A 15,357-nucleotide genomic window follows, 5' to 3' on the forward strand; every position below is an offset into this window, starting at 1 on the left:
GTGAGTATGTACTGTTTTTTTTTTTTTTTTTTCTGCAATGCAGGTAGTATTTCATCAAGTTTACAAACGAGGTGTTGGTGACAGCAGTTTCAGAAATCCCCTCGCAAGGTGTGGTCTAGATCTGCAGCTTGCACAGGAAATGTCTGACAGACCCTCTTCTGACCTGGACAGACAGACAAAGAGAGAAGGGATGCAGAGGGGAACAGAGGTGTGGACAGAGGGAAGCGGTAAGGAGAAGGGGGTGTTACTGGCAAGAAGTGGCAAACAGAAAAAAATAAATAAAAAATAGGGGAGGAAAGCAAAAAAGAGGAGAATATACAAGTGAAGAATGATAGAAAGTAATAAAACTACTAAACTGAAAGGAGAAAGCTGAGAGTCAAAGTCAGGAACGATTTCAAAACGGATCGATGATAGATAAAGAGTAGGGGCTCAGAGGTTGTTCAGGGGCTGGCGGTGAGGCCCGGGGCTCGTGGCAGGCCCGTCTCCATGCGACTTGCAGGAAGCGGGAGGTCGTCAGTGTTTGACACAGCACTGCCACAGGAAGGGCGCTCTGGCACAGGAAAGAAATACAATACAAAGTTTTTTTTTTTTTTTTTTTTTTTAATTCCCAGCGAATCCTTGGCGGATTCACTGATATGTTTTGATAGATCATTATCATGCTGCAGGCTCCAGTTACTGTTCAGCTTTAATTTCTTCACAAATCATTTCACATTTCTCTCTGATTCAGAGTGGAACTTATGGTAATGGTTAGAGTTAGTCCGGTTCTGCTGTGGTGAAGCTTTTTTTTTTTTAAAAAAAAAAAAAAAAAGCCCTGCAAAAAAAAGCCCTGCAAATTTGAACTCTGCTGATGTGAGTTTTTGCCCCTGGAATGCTGTATTTTATTTACACCAAACATGTAATTGCCTCTGTTGTCCAATCATTTTCCTTTTAGACTCAAATGTCCAAAGAACATTATTCCAGAAGTCCTGGACTTGGTCTGTTTTTTTTGTTTTTGTTTTTTTGTTTTTTTTCTTCAGCAAAATTCAGACTGGACTTTATGATTTTCTTGGACACAAAATGTTTCCATGGAAGTCACACTTGAGCAGTTTCTTTCTGATTGTAGAGGAATCCGCCTTCATATCAAGAGTTGCAAGCGCCTGCCGAGACTTCTTTTAGCATCTTGCGGTTTGTTTTCAGGATGAGCAGCTGTACTAGGCATGAGTGTAGTTGTTTTGAACGTCCTCCCCCCTGTAGACTGTGATTGATTTCAAGTTTCTTTTAATTCCTCATCAGATTCATGTGCTGCTACAGTCTACAGTTTAAAAAAAATGCAGAGAAACAATATTCTAATGTCCACCTAATCAAGTATACCAAAGTCTAACTTTAACCATTTTAAGCTTGAAAAAAATGTGAGGGTGTCCTAATCCATTCCTTACTAAAAAAAAAATGCATTTCTTTTAGTTATATTTTACAGGAAAAACTTTGTACAAGCATAATAAAGGTCTTTAGTTGTATTGCTTATTGATGTGTCTTTAATCTTCAGCTTGGCCTATTGTTAAAACTGAAACTTAATGTCTGTAAAGCACATCAGAAAACACACAGGACGTTGCAAGGTGTCCACATTGTTCCATACGACTGCATATATTTGAGTGTGTGTGTAAACATGTATGACCCTGTGTGGATTAGAGAAAATCCTTCACAAACTCAAACTTGCAGGCCCAATTCTTGCATCTAATTGCAGTTGCTTGCATAATTGTTTTAGTCCAGACAAGGAACAGTTCAAATACTAAGTCATCAAAACCACAAAGCCTGTATGTAGCCTAGGCTCCGTTGTTTTAAGAAGCAGCCTTTGACATGTCAATGAAAATAATTTGAACTGCTTTTTAAGTAGTCCTCACAGCTGCTTTAGGTAATCTTGGCTTCTTCTTTTTAAAATTTTTTTTTATTTTTTCAGGTATCTGCTTTATGACAATGATGTGCAACACGGTTTTAGCCGAAACTGAGCTGACTTGCACTGGTCCTCCAAATCAGGATGGTGACAGAGTGATGACCATGGCTTGTGTTTTGCATTCCAGCTCGGCACGCTTCACGGCCGCTCTTTCACGCTGCAGTTTTTGCCTCTGAATGCCACTCTTAAGATAACATTTAGCAACTTTTAAGGTCTCAGTCGAGGTGTGCGTTGGCTGAAGGCAAGACAGAGCAGGAGAGCCTTCGCTTCATGGCTCACCAATGAAGCTTGGTCACACGCACACCGTAACATCCCGGCTCAGTCATACCGAGTTGCACAAAAGCAGTGGGGAAAAGACAAAAACAAAAGATGAGCAGACACATTAAAAGCAGTGGCAGGGATCTTTCTTGCATCCACGATTAAATCTGCCAGACACCGCTTTTCCAAAGTTGAGAATTTACGATAATTAGAAACTTTTGAAATGACCCTGCCAAGAGGGATTTTCAGAGGACTCAACTTTGTTTATTTCACGTGTTTAAAAATAAAACTCCAACCATTTCTTTTCTCTACATGTTTATTCTGTGGTATCTGAGCAAATGGACTAATGTAGCATGTGATGAAAAGAGATGTCAAAATGACAGCCCGGCCTGTTGTCACACAGCTTAACACTCAAGAAGCTGTGGTTGGTGATCCATATAGAGCACTGTTTATTTTTCTGCAGGTGTGTATGTGTGCCTGAGTACAAGTAGGTGTATGATGGATATAAAGTGCTTGCAGCCTTATATGTTGCATTTCTATGTGTTGTAAAGTTCTGAAATGTGTGTGAGTGTGTGTGTGTGTTGCCGCTGCTCCTTTTGGGCTGGTGTGTGTTTATCTTGGCCAGATCCCAGACCTTCATCACTTCTCCGCTGATAGCTCTATTCCTCCATCCCTCTGTCCCTCCGGCTATTTACAAGTCTACCGCAGACTGCCTCTCCTCGCATGCCAACATCCTATACTTTTTTCTCCCTCTCCTCTCTCTTTCCAAAAAAAAAAAACCCAAAAAACCCTCCCCTGTCTTGCTCTTCCTGTTCTCAGCCAAACAGATTAAATCACGACTAAGTGTATATCCATATCCATCCTTGACTCATTTTTTCCTTTGTGTTATTGATTGTTTATATGCTAATTGTCCCTTCCTGTTCTCCATGTGGAGACCAAAATACTCCTAAAGTAAACTTTCTGTTGACTTGCATTAGACAAAAAAAGTCAAGACGCTTCCCATAACCGATGTGACAGTTTTGGTTGGGAATTGCATTCAGTGCATTCAACAAAATGTTTTTTTTTTTTTTTTTCCCATCATTTTTAGTTGAAAGAAAATGTGTGTACGCTACATAAAAAGACAAAAAGATAGGTAAAATAGAGGCTGGCACCAATAATACTGCCAAATCAGTCACAAAATGGCTCGAGGACCATAAGAAACAAGCAGCAGCAATAAAAAGAAAAAAAGACTGTTTTGGAGAGACCATCACAACGCATTGATATCAGTCCCATAGAACATTTTAGCTAAAACAGTACGATCCACCTGACTCAGTTACACAAGTCCTACAGTTTAAAAGGCAATTGTGTCAAATAATAAGAAAATGTGTGTAAACCATAAGATTTGAAGAAAGTATGTTAAGAATCTCAACGTTTTCTCTCATTATTTCTTTGCATTTGTGCAGATCTCACTCGTAAACCATACCGTAGACAGGCAGTGGGATGGAACCTCCCTCTGCTGAACCACACAAACAAAAATAAACGGAAAACAATCTGAAGTGTGTTTTGTCTGTGGCACATGTAGAGGATTGTTTATGGATATTCTACTGTTGGAAAGCACAGGAACTCTTTGTGAGTTAGCAGAGTTAACACCAGAGAGGAGTCATATGTCATTGTAAGGCACCAGACTAGGCAATACGCGTTGGGGGGTAAAAATCTTTAAGATAATATTTGAAAACACAGAGAATAACTTGAAGCAAATGCAACAAGTTTCTTTGGAAAAAAACAAAAACAAAAACAACCTTTGATTTATTTACGTTCACTTTAGTATGAGGGACTTTCTTTCACTTTTCCACCAAGCAGTATCCACGTTGCTTGATATGTACAGTGATTAAATGCAGTCTCTTTGGCACATGCTCATAATTTTAAATGCGTTGTAAAGACTTAACTTTTTATGTTTTTTCATTTTCTCAGACTGTGTTTTATAATGCGGCTAGGCCTTTCAACGACTGAATTAGATACGTAGATCTGTTGGTTAATACACGAGATACCAATCTAGAAGCACAATGGCTAAATACCAAATCTTTGTTCTAATAATTCAAAGCAGCTATGCAACTTTAATGTTTCCTGCCTCACAGAATTACTCTTTTTTTTTATTGAACAGAGACTAGAGGACAGGAATGAGCACAGATGAAATGATGTCATAATGTATCAAACCGAACACAATAAAATAAGGGCAATTATTTTTTGTTGCATTAAGGATTTTTGGCAGTATGTCTTTTACAGTAGAAATCCAGCTAACTTACATTTAAATGATACCATATTTGTAAAGAAAATTAATTTGTGGGTGATGTAGCAGAGATTAGTTTGAGAGTACTTGGTGGAAGTAGCATGATGCTGTGGGGCAGTCTCCCTGATTCTGTCATCTCCTCTCTCCAATCCTAGGGATGAGTTTCCATCCTCAAGAAATATCGATACTTTCACTCACAGAGACAAGAGGATGCAACAGTCTGGCTTCATTCCTGACCTCAACCCTACTGAACACGTGTTGGATCACTTTACGTTCTGCTTTTGCCAGACTGACCAACACAATCGAATTGGCTGACTCGTGACAAATGCCGTCCTACAGCAGTGGGTGACTAATGCTGGTGACTGGCGTAAAGAGGAGGCTCCAGGCTTGTTCTGTGTGGTATATTGCCAATATATCCTATTTCTTAAAACATCAATCCTCTGATCAACAAGCGAGACCAAACAGAAGTCAGTAGCAGAATAAGTTGTTTGGCATTGGCAGAGATGATTTCGCAAGTCTTACATGGCCGCAACCCACATTTTCAACTTTGCTGCTCAACCCCAAAATGCCTTTTCCATGCAAATGTGGTACGAAACAAAGAAAAAATAAACAGGCTTTCCCAATAGAATACAATTTATTGCCAAAAAGCATTGTTGCAAGAGAGAAATATTCAACATGCAGAAATCTTGATCTTGACTAAATAGATAATTGTTTCTTTTGGCATTTTATGGCACTCAATGTTCAGTCTGAGTGTTGTTCATCTTGGCCTTGAGGGAAAGGGAAAACACCGGTCAGAAATTCCCAGCTCTCCCACCTGGTAAACTCTTACCACAAAGTCCTGACCTCAGCTCACATTTATTTTAGAAGCGCAAGTCATCTGGGATAGTCAGTGTTAATTTGTAAAACTGTAAGAAATTAACAAAAGGTTCTGAAAGGTTTCAGTTTACGTACTCCAGAATTTTGTAGGCAGGTGAAAAATAAACTTTTTTTGTTTTTTCTAAAAATGAGTAAAAAACATACAAAAAATAGACTGAGGAAAATTCAAAACAATAAATCATGGAAGGAACACAGGCAACAACAGGGGGAGTGCAGAGAGCTGTAAATCTAACTAATTAGCATAGGGAGCAATAAGACATACTTTTTTTTTTTGAAAGAAAAATAAACATATAAGTAATGTAATGTTGTTATGCTGCCATGAGAGAAACATAAGCCATATGAACACAGTTTGGTAAGCAAGTATTAGCAAATCCCAAAATAAAGAAAGATAAAAAACTAAATTTGAGTCCCAAATATAACAAGACATGACAAGTTTATAAGGTGCTTGAAGAATTAATATAGATTATATTCTTAAGAGGAAAACAGGAATTTATAGATATAAATGTTTCATCACTTTATTTAGGAGGTCAAGCCATGTCTTTTACTGCCTGTGAAGTCCAACCTTGCCAATAACCATAACCTTTTTCTCTCCAGATGTATTTAATTCGCAGATTTTTTTTTTCCATGCATATGCAGTTTAATACATTTTGAACAGATGAATGATTTCAATGACCACTGTAAAACTTAGAATCCCACCCATAAGTCAAAACCATTTTGGAGGAACTTCCCCCTCGTCAGCTCTTATTAGTGACTGCTTTCTGACAGTATCACAGCATCAAAGTGACGAGACAGGGATAATGTTGTGTGCACTCAGACACACAGAGATACACATCAGCTGACGTACAGCACTTATAACCCCGCTGGCTGTCTTATTCCCATGGAATTCCCTGGGAAGTTCACATTGCCCCTTATCCTGTTGTGCTTGTGGTTTCTGCTAGGTATACTGCAGCATTCTTCCACTGTGTGTTCATCTAAACAGAGCTAGTTAGAAAGGACGCGCAGCGGCTGGGGCTGCACGGCTGTGGCAGGTCTCCTCTGGGTGGTTCCTATGTGACACGGAGCTCAGAAAGTTTTGGGTTTCCTACGCATGTCAAGGTAAATTAACTGCTTCCAGCGCCGAGTCTGCTCTGATGCCCTGGTGGGCTATCACTCACAATACTTTTCCTCCCTCTCTGGCCGCCTCCCATACACCACCTAGTATGCAATGCCACATAATACAACTTCTGACAATCGTCCCGAGTTCAGATGTCAGGTTTTTCCTATTATAGACTCTGTCGGGCCTCGAGTCCTGCTGTCCTGCGCTCCGTTTTCCACTTGTGTCACAGTGTGTCAAAGCCCAGTACTCACTTGTCGTCTTTAAAATTATATGAATAAAAAATATGACTTTGCCAGACGTTAAATGTTTGCAGTTTCTTAAATAGAAAATAGAAAGACAAATTTCATTGTACTCAATTTAAGTCAAGCCATATAGCTCCATGTTATATCCATCCTGATATAGTGTCCTAGCTAATGGTTGCTTGCTAATACTGTTTTTGTGTTAAAATCTCTTATCCTTAACTTTCTGCAATTCCCTATGGTTTCACTGAAAGATCTTTCCGCTTACACATTTCTGATTTTGTTCTTTTTTGTAAGATTTTTATCAGGTTATCACACACAGGAAAGCTGAGTACATATAAAAAGCATTTTTCAAATAATTGTTTTTCATTTGTTAAGGAAAAATAAAGCTATCAAACCCACCCTTACTCCAGTACGAAGGTGTCTGATTCCTGCTTGTTAAATGCCAGACTTGTAAAACCAAGACATTATGTAAATGGAACCTGTCTGACAACATGAAGTAGGCTAAAACATCTCAAAAGCAACACGTCTTGCCTTGATGTAAAGAAGCTCTATCAGTTTGGAAGAGTTACATATTTAAGGATTCGTGCTCCAGCAAACTGCAGTGAGAGCCAACACTCACAACAGTGAACCAACCAATATTTGATATTAATCGATGACCAGGAGATCAAAGAAGAACTCCAGCACAACATCTAAAGTGTTGTTGGACTCTGTTACCTTTGTTAAGATTAGTGTTCATAATTCAATATTAAGACAATTGAGAGTTCTAAGTCAGAAGACGCTGCGGACAAAACAAAGGCAAATGTCCAGTTAGCAATACCCCTAAAATGATCTTGATGACCCCCAAGATAATAAGAAAAATATTGTGTGGACTGACAAGACGAAAGTGGACCTTGTTGGCAGAACCATGAAATCTCATTTTCATCAAAACATCCCCAAAAGTGAATATCTTTTAAGTTTTTCAACCTGAGGCTCAAATGTGTTTGCTTTATGCAGCAGATCAATGATTCAAATCAGAAATTAAAAAATTGAGAGTAAAAGTCCTGACTTAAATCTAATTGATATGCAGCGGCTCAGTTCTGCTCAAAAACCCTCCGACACAGCTGATAGAAGATAACTCTGCAGACAGGTGAGCAGCGATGGAAAAGACTCATTGTTGCACCTAATTTGAGACAATTTCTGTTTTCGCAGAGAGTCAGGTTGCTTTGGAAAGACGATTCCATTGTTAGGTAAATAATTGTATTACTTAAAACAGCTCTTTTTTTAATTAATTGTTGCTTTCTTAGTCTGATGTTCCAACTTGTTTGACAATCCAAAATATTAAATTATGACAAAAAAACATAAGCTGGGATAAAGAGCTCTTTGCAATTGCTATGTAGCTATTTTTTTTTTGTTCTTTAAGTAAATATGGTCATATGTGTTAGAATTTGTTTTTGCCACCATAATGAGCACACAGCATTTTCAGGTTTACCTACAGGCTGTTGGCGTCTTTTGCTGCACTTGGTTACTACGCTGATTCTTAATTGTGAATGTAGTCAGTTTGTGAGTCAAAACTAAAATAACTTTATACTACAGAAAAATAAACTGACAGGGATTTTTCCTGAGAGGAAACCTTTAGTTTACCATATGACATGTTTTTTAATAGTGCTAAAGTGTTCAGTGTTCTTTAAATAAACAATGTGGAGTTTTGCATAGTGGGGCATGAAAGAATGCAGAAGTCTCGCTGCCCCTCGCGCACACATGTCAGCAATTTGGCTGCCTTGTGTATTTTGGATGTTGAAGAAAAAAAGGAGCATTTCAAAGTAAACGAAAGAAGGAAAGTCTTATCCGCCTGGCAGCTGCGCTCTGGACAAAATTGCTTTCAGCTGATGCGCTGCTGCTCAAACCTGCTTGGGTAATGTCAAGTGATGCATTGCAATCCTGAGAAAACAACAGAGACAAAAAAATAAATAAGAAGGAAAAGAAAGGTTGGAAAGTTCCAGTGCGCATTCAGGCAGAGCCCACAAATGCTTCATATGAAAACACACTCGTGGAAAACTTTCTTCTTTTGTTTTCAGTGTTTTCTTTTATTTGCAATTAATCTTATACAAATACATATTATTAATGGCACCTTGCACACGAGATTTTATGCATTTCTAAGTACCTTGCAAGATTTTGGAAGGATAATGAAAACACTAATAAAGAACTATTGTGTGTGTGAGGTCTGAAGAAGTTAGCAGAGATGAAGCAGTCGTAGCCTACTATACTTTAAAATGATCTTTATTTTAGATTGAGAGACGGTGAGAAATATATTCTTCCAGGCACATTTAAGCTAATAGGTTAAGAGCAGAATTTAACTTTCCACATTTAATAGAGGTTAAAGATTAAAAGTCCAGCGCTATTATCATCAAAGGTTTGAAAAAAATGACAATGAGATTTTACTCAGCTGACTTCATTTCATTTTCCTCCCGTGGTTTTCCTGCTCGAACGGAAACTGAGGCGTTTTCTTATATTTTCAGTCTGTTTCTTAAGGTTTTCAGTTGACCCTTCGTGACCTATAGGAAGTAATCATTTCTAATAACTTTAATATGCTCCGAGTGGCCATGCAAATGTTAGGAGAAATCTCTAGATTCCTGCAATTAACTTTTGGCAAGTACCGATACAGATATTACCCGAACAAAGCCGCAGACATTTCATGTGTGCTTGATCGTTCGGTTTTTACAAAGCTACGTGAAGCTTTGATGGTAGAGAGACAGATGTCCGGCTGAATTTTAATGAAAAACTATTAACATTTGTGTTTGCAATCAGGCGCCACAATTTTTGGCATGTCTGGTAATGATATGTGAAGAAATTCTTTGTACAAGCATAATAAAAACGTTTTCAAAATTCAAACCTTTTAACTCTTTTATAAAGGGGGGAAAAAGCTACTAACTAATTAAAATGTGAGGTATTGCATATGAATATTTTTTGAAATGCATTCTTTAATTTTCTGCTTCCCCAGAGTCAAACTTTGAAGGGACAGTCGCTCACTTATTCTGCAAAATAGGAAACAGAACAACATGCCAGGAAGGCAGAGCTGTGCTACTCTTCATTAGTAAAGAAATGCCAACAGAACATGGCTGCTCACCTCGATGTCCCACATCTACGCTCAGAGCAAAAACTAAGTAGTTTCAAACGACTGAATAAAAGTTTGAGTTGCCAACAAAATAGTGAGGATGACAAGCAAAATATCTAAAGCTCTCTGTTGGAAAACTGTAGTAAAGAATTGTTTCTTTGGTAAAGTATAGGTAATAACAAAAACCTTTCAGATGTTTTACAGGGGGCTGTATCTATAACATACTCCAATGCTTTTCATAACCCTTAATAAAGTAACTATTTGCTGCACTTAACACAATGTAAATATGACATAAAGGTATGAAGCAGATAATATGTCTATATGTGTGTGTGTATATATATATATATATATATATATATATACACACACATATATATAATTATTTTTTCTAATATATGCATGACTATAGAGCTAGATTATGCCACTCTGTATAACATTATTGATATTTAGGACCAATGCAATCAACATTATTATTATTACTATTATTAATTTTCAATACTTCTTTCGTGAGCCCAGGTCCACAATTGTGTATGTTGCTGAAATTTTCATTAATTTTGTCGCAAAGTTTTGAGATTTTTCCATGTGCAACCAATTTATAATATTTATACTGGAGCTCACACTGAGCTGTATGTTGAACTTATAATGAAATGCTCAGGGATGCGGATTGGCTATATTCTCATATTTATAATTTATACTTCCAAAACAAAATTTTCCCGTTCTTTTCATTCCATAAAGTACCATTAGGAACATTTATGAAGACTTTCTAAGAATACTTAAACACATTTTAATGGCCTGCAAATGTGCTTATAATGCATCATGGACATGACCCTCATAGGGACTGTCACATATTTTTCTTCCATTAAAATATACACTGAAGGCCACCCAACGGAAATGAAGGAAAGTTTATTGGCTTTAATAAAAAGCATCTGATACCCCTTAAGGCGACTTGATTGTAAAACTATTATTTAATGATGTCTCAATGCGGAATGTGAAACTTTAGATTCACCGCTCTGTTCAGCTTTTAAATGTGGAAATAACAGACTGCTGAAGTCTCACTACTGTAACCTTGACAGTTTTTCCTCTCGAACTCTCTCGGATTATTGTGCAAAAAACAACAGCAACAGGAAAAAAGAAACAAAATTTGGGAACCTTGGCACAAACCAATTGAGGCAAGCAAACCGGGCAAGGCTGTTTTGTGTTTCCAGAACCCAACAGGTTCACAAACTCTCTCTCTCTCTCTTTCTCTCTCTCTCTCTCTCTCTCTCTCTTTCTGCCCGTCTATGTTTACATTCTACTGGCAGGGGGAAGCTGGAAGTGTTTGGCTCCCTCTGCACACACTGGGAACTATCAGACAATTCACATTTTAAACTATTTTGATATCAGCTCTGTGGAGAGTTGCTGTTTCCCTGAGAACATGACTGGCCTCTGGGCTCTGGGGCCCGGTCTGCACCACCAGAAGGATAAACAGAAGACGGAGAGGACAGAGGGCGGGGTCCAAAACACGCCGAGCAATGGGAAGAGTGAGGAAGCGTCCATTTTGGTTCCCGCTCTGTTAATGTATTTCTACAGTGAAAACAAACAAGCCGAGTCGCATAGCGAAGCTGCTGCTGTCAATAACTCCAAACCTCCTAATTGTGAATTACACTGCAAATGTATCAAAAATGAGAACAACCGTTGCCGTAGAGCCGCAGTGAACTTGAGGACATGGTTTTCTGGTGATCGAGTGGCTCGATCGCTCTTTGAGGTTAAAGGTGCTGGAATTATAGGGTAAACTTTCAGTCCTTGGTAATTACGGAAGTAGTTGTTTTTCACTGTTCCCTTGCGTTGCCTCAGGCTGTGTGGGTGTGTATATTAACACACATTAAAAATACCAAAATTTCTTTTGTGTCTTTTAGCATTTATTGCAGAAGCATAATCTCTCACATGCATAACAATCAGTTCACCTCACTTTCTTGCAGCAGGATGCCAAGATAGACATGGCTTCTTTGACCTAATTTCCTGACTTTTTAAATCACCTGTTTTAGAAGAGTTGCTTATCAAAATGCCATTTATCACATTATATTTACAAAGTTAAACATCAATATATTAAAAATAAAACAAGTTAAATGGTGGCAAAAAAACTAACATATTTTTAAGTCATTCACAATTTATTCATTTTCACAGAATAGATGTATTTAAATTATTTATATTGATTCAGATTTTCTTAGATTATTGTACGACAGTAAAATACTCGTTAATCTGAAGACCTTTCTTACCCCTTTTCCAAGAAAGGCGAGAGATTTGCACGTTATCCTGGGAATTATTACACTAAATCATTGATACTTTCGGCTAAATATCCTTCTTACCTGTTCTATCTCAGAATAAAATATATTTTTCAAAGCATTTGAGCTCTTCAGACTGAAAGTGCTGCTAATGCGTGTACTTACAGCAACTTTGCAGCCAATCAACAGGCCCACTTCAGGTTTGAATGACCTATTAGCCAAATGTGTTTGTTCAGTGTTTAGTCACTATTACCCTCAGTGTGATCCCTGCACTAAAGGGCTAATGGCTGAAAATTCTCCCCCCCGCCTGAGTTCAGCGTCAAATAATTGATCGCATGTGAGAGCAACTGGCACGCGTTTCCTTCTTGTTTTCCTAAAAGAGGTGATATCATGCGCTCAGGCTGCTTGTTCGTCACCAAGATAGTGTGATTGTTTCCGGTGTCGAAGGAAAAAAAAAAAAAAAAGCGAGTAAAGATGGATGAGAGGGCAGCATAATTCTCTGTGAGGTACTGGGTCGGTAAATCACACTTCAAATCATGCACACTTATCGCTAAAATAGACGGAGAATATGCCAAGCCACAGTCAGAGCAGGACCTTTCCTACAAGCTGGTATTTTAAATGTTCTGGGATTACGTCAGGAGGAAATTGCTCTTTATCAAAAACGAAAATAATTTGCTGTAGCCTATGATTTCAATGATTCAAGAGGAAAGACCAGCTGTGAGGATTTTTGGTCCGGCTACAGCCGAGTTCATTTTGTGCAAAATTTGTTTTTGCTGTTTCTAGATTTTTGTGGCAACACACTGAAGTTGCTTAATCTGTTTCATTGAGAAAGTCAAATATTTTGCACTTTGGACTCATTCTATGTGAATTCTAACAGTAAATCCAAAGTTGTTCAGGAAATATTTATTTTTATTTTGTATCAATATGTGCAATATTATGCAAGCTTAAATATTGTTCAGGGGCTTCCAAAAGGGGTCCTACATGTTTCTCTTCGGACCAGTTGCAATAATTTTGGCAAAAGATCATAAAAAAAAGAAAAGCAAATAATGTTTTAAATGTAGATACCAATTTGCACAGTTTTTCAGTTTTTTTTAAATGACTAGGGCTCTGAGCAATAATTTTAGATCAGCCTTTCTTTTTATTAGTTTGAAAATGAGAACTTTTTCAACATCATTTTGCACAAACACCTCAAGAAAATGTGCCCTTTCTCTTCTTGCAAAAGGTTTGTGTTTTTCTCTCTTTAAAATCATAAAGAAAAAAAGAAGTATTTACTGGTATTTTAAAAATGGCCATAAATTTCCTGTATTAGATATGTACCAAAAATTAAAGTTGTCTCTTTCAAAGGCTCTGCACGGGTTTTATTTTGCTGGACTGAGGGCAGAAATGTTGTCAAAGCTGGAGACCGCTGTCCTAATTTGTTCAGTTAGTGCGAGGGATGAGTGTGTCCTTTATGCGTGTGTGTGCGTGTGTGTGTGTGTGTGTGTGTGCGTGAGCGTACGTCTGCCCCCTACATGTTGCACTTACCTGAATTGCTATTCTCTCTTTCTGCTGCTTCATTTTGACAAATTTGTGTTTCCAGGAAGTCTCTGAGGTCACAGCAGCATCTGTTGCTACTTATGTCCACAATAAAGTCATGAGTCGCGTGCACACACACACACACACACACACACACACACACACACACACACACACACACAGAGCGCATCAGTAAAGGTTACAAAAGAGCTTAGACCCAATCAGACATGAAGGCATGTTTAAAGTTTCAAAAGTGACTTTAAAGAGCGATTCATGTCCTTTCCTCCACAGGTAATGTAAATCGTTGAGTGTGTGGGAGTTTTTAGCATTATGTCTATTGTAGTTATGTCAATACATTGTTTTAATTCCAAAAATAGTGTTTAAAATTAAAACTGGTCTATGACTTTGTTGTAGTGTCTCTTTCATAGTATATTTGTGTTTCCTGTTCATTTATCAAATAACTGAGAAAACAGTAAATTACTAGCTTTAGTCTGGTTGAAGATAACCACGGCATAACTCGCCATCTTTAAGACTATAACCAACGTTTCTTTTCCCAAAACCACATTATCAGGAACTGGGATTCAGGATTTCTGTTGGAACTAAACAACAAATGTCTTTGCTCTTATGAAAAGTGGCACGACATCTAATAAACAACAAGTGGCAAGAGAAACTGAGTAGAAATTGTTGACAATGAAGTGTAATGCTTCCGTGTCACAGAGCTCTCCACAGTGCAGGCAGAAACGTAAGTTACAGTTAAACATAATGTTTAACTGAAACATGATTCATTACTGACTCCTCTGCTCCCTTTTTGGCAATGCCAGTTGCTTAAATCCAGTAGATTTGGAGACAAACTAATGGATGACTTTCAACCACAAGGAAAAATGCCACAAACATCAAACCAGCACAGAAAAAACACACTGCATGTTTCCACACATCCTCAGGGATTCCGTGAAAATGTATGTATTTCTCATAAGATAGATCATCACAAATCACCTAGCTTTGTATGCACTTATATGTGGGGTCAAGTTCAGAATATTTTAGGTAGGAATTTTATGTGTCCTTTTCTACGTCAAACTGCGCTCTGCTCTTTGCCTGATGTCTAGTATCTGCCATCAATGGCAGGTAAGTAAGCATTCATTTTACACACAACGTGCAGTTTATCTATTAAAAATAACTCCATACACATTTACCGGAGGTAGGGAACAGAATGGTGTTTGCTGCTCCATTGCTGCCGTTTACGATTTTGTCTAAAATCAGTAACATTTCGGCAGCCAGGTGAGCAAACTGTCATGCCGATAAATCAAACCTGCTTTTTTCTCATTGTTTTCAGAACACATCCCAAAGTACAGTGAGATAGAGTGGTGATATGCTGCTGGAGGGAGTGGTGCATTTTAAAATAAAGGGCATCACGAGGAAACAATGAAAACACTTGGCCTTCCAAATGGAAAATTCTGGAGTTGACATGTTAATTTGAATTTAGCTTCCTTTGTTGATAATTAACAGGGCTGTCTTTACAAAAACATCAGTATCTATGTGCTTTCCTTTAAGCATGTAGACCTTCATTTTCAGTGACTCGTGGTTGCAGGTTTTGTTAATGTTTTTATGTTTATTGCATTTTTAACGTATATCAGTTTTTACTTCTAGTCGGAGTTGTGTTTGACAGTAAAAAAAAAGAAAGTGCACAAAAAAAAAAACCCCTCTACACTTCTGAGTATCTTCTGCTAATCCAACCTTGAGCGGTGAAGTTCATTGCACTGCGTCGGGCTGAAATGTTGAAAAGTAAAGATATAAAGATGGCACAGGGAAGCGGCCCGGCCTGTTAACA

The sequence above is a fragment of the Poecilia latipinna genome, unplaced genomic scaffold, assembly GCF_001443285.1.
Source record: "Poecilia latipinna isolate Pla-1442-1.1 unplaced genomic scaffold, P_latipinna-1.0 Scaffold190, whole genome shotgun sequence".
In the NCBI taxonomy this organism is placed as follows: domain Eukaryota; kingdom Metazoa; phylum Chordata; class Actinopteri; order Cyprinodontiformes; family Poeciliidae; genus Poecilia; species Poecilia latipinna.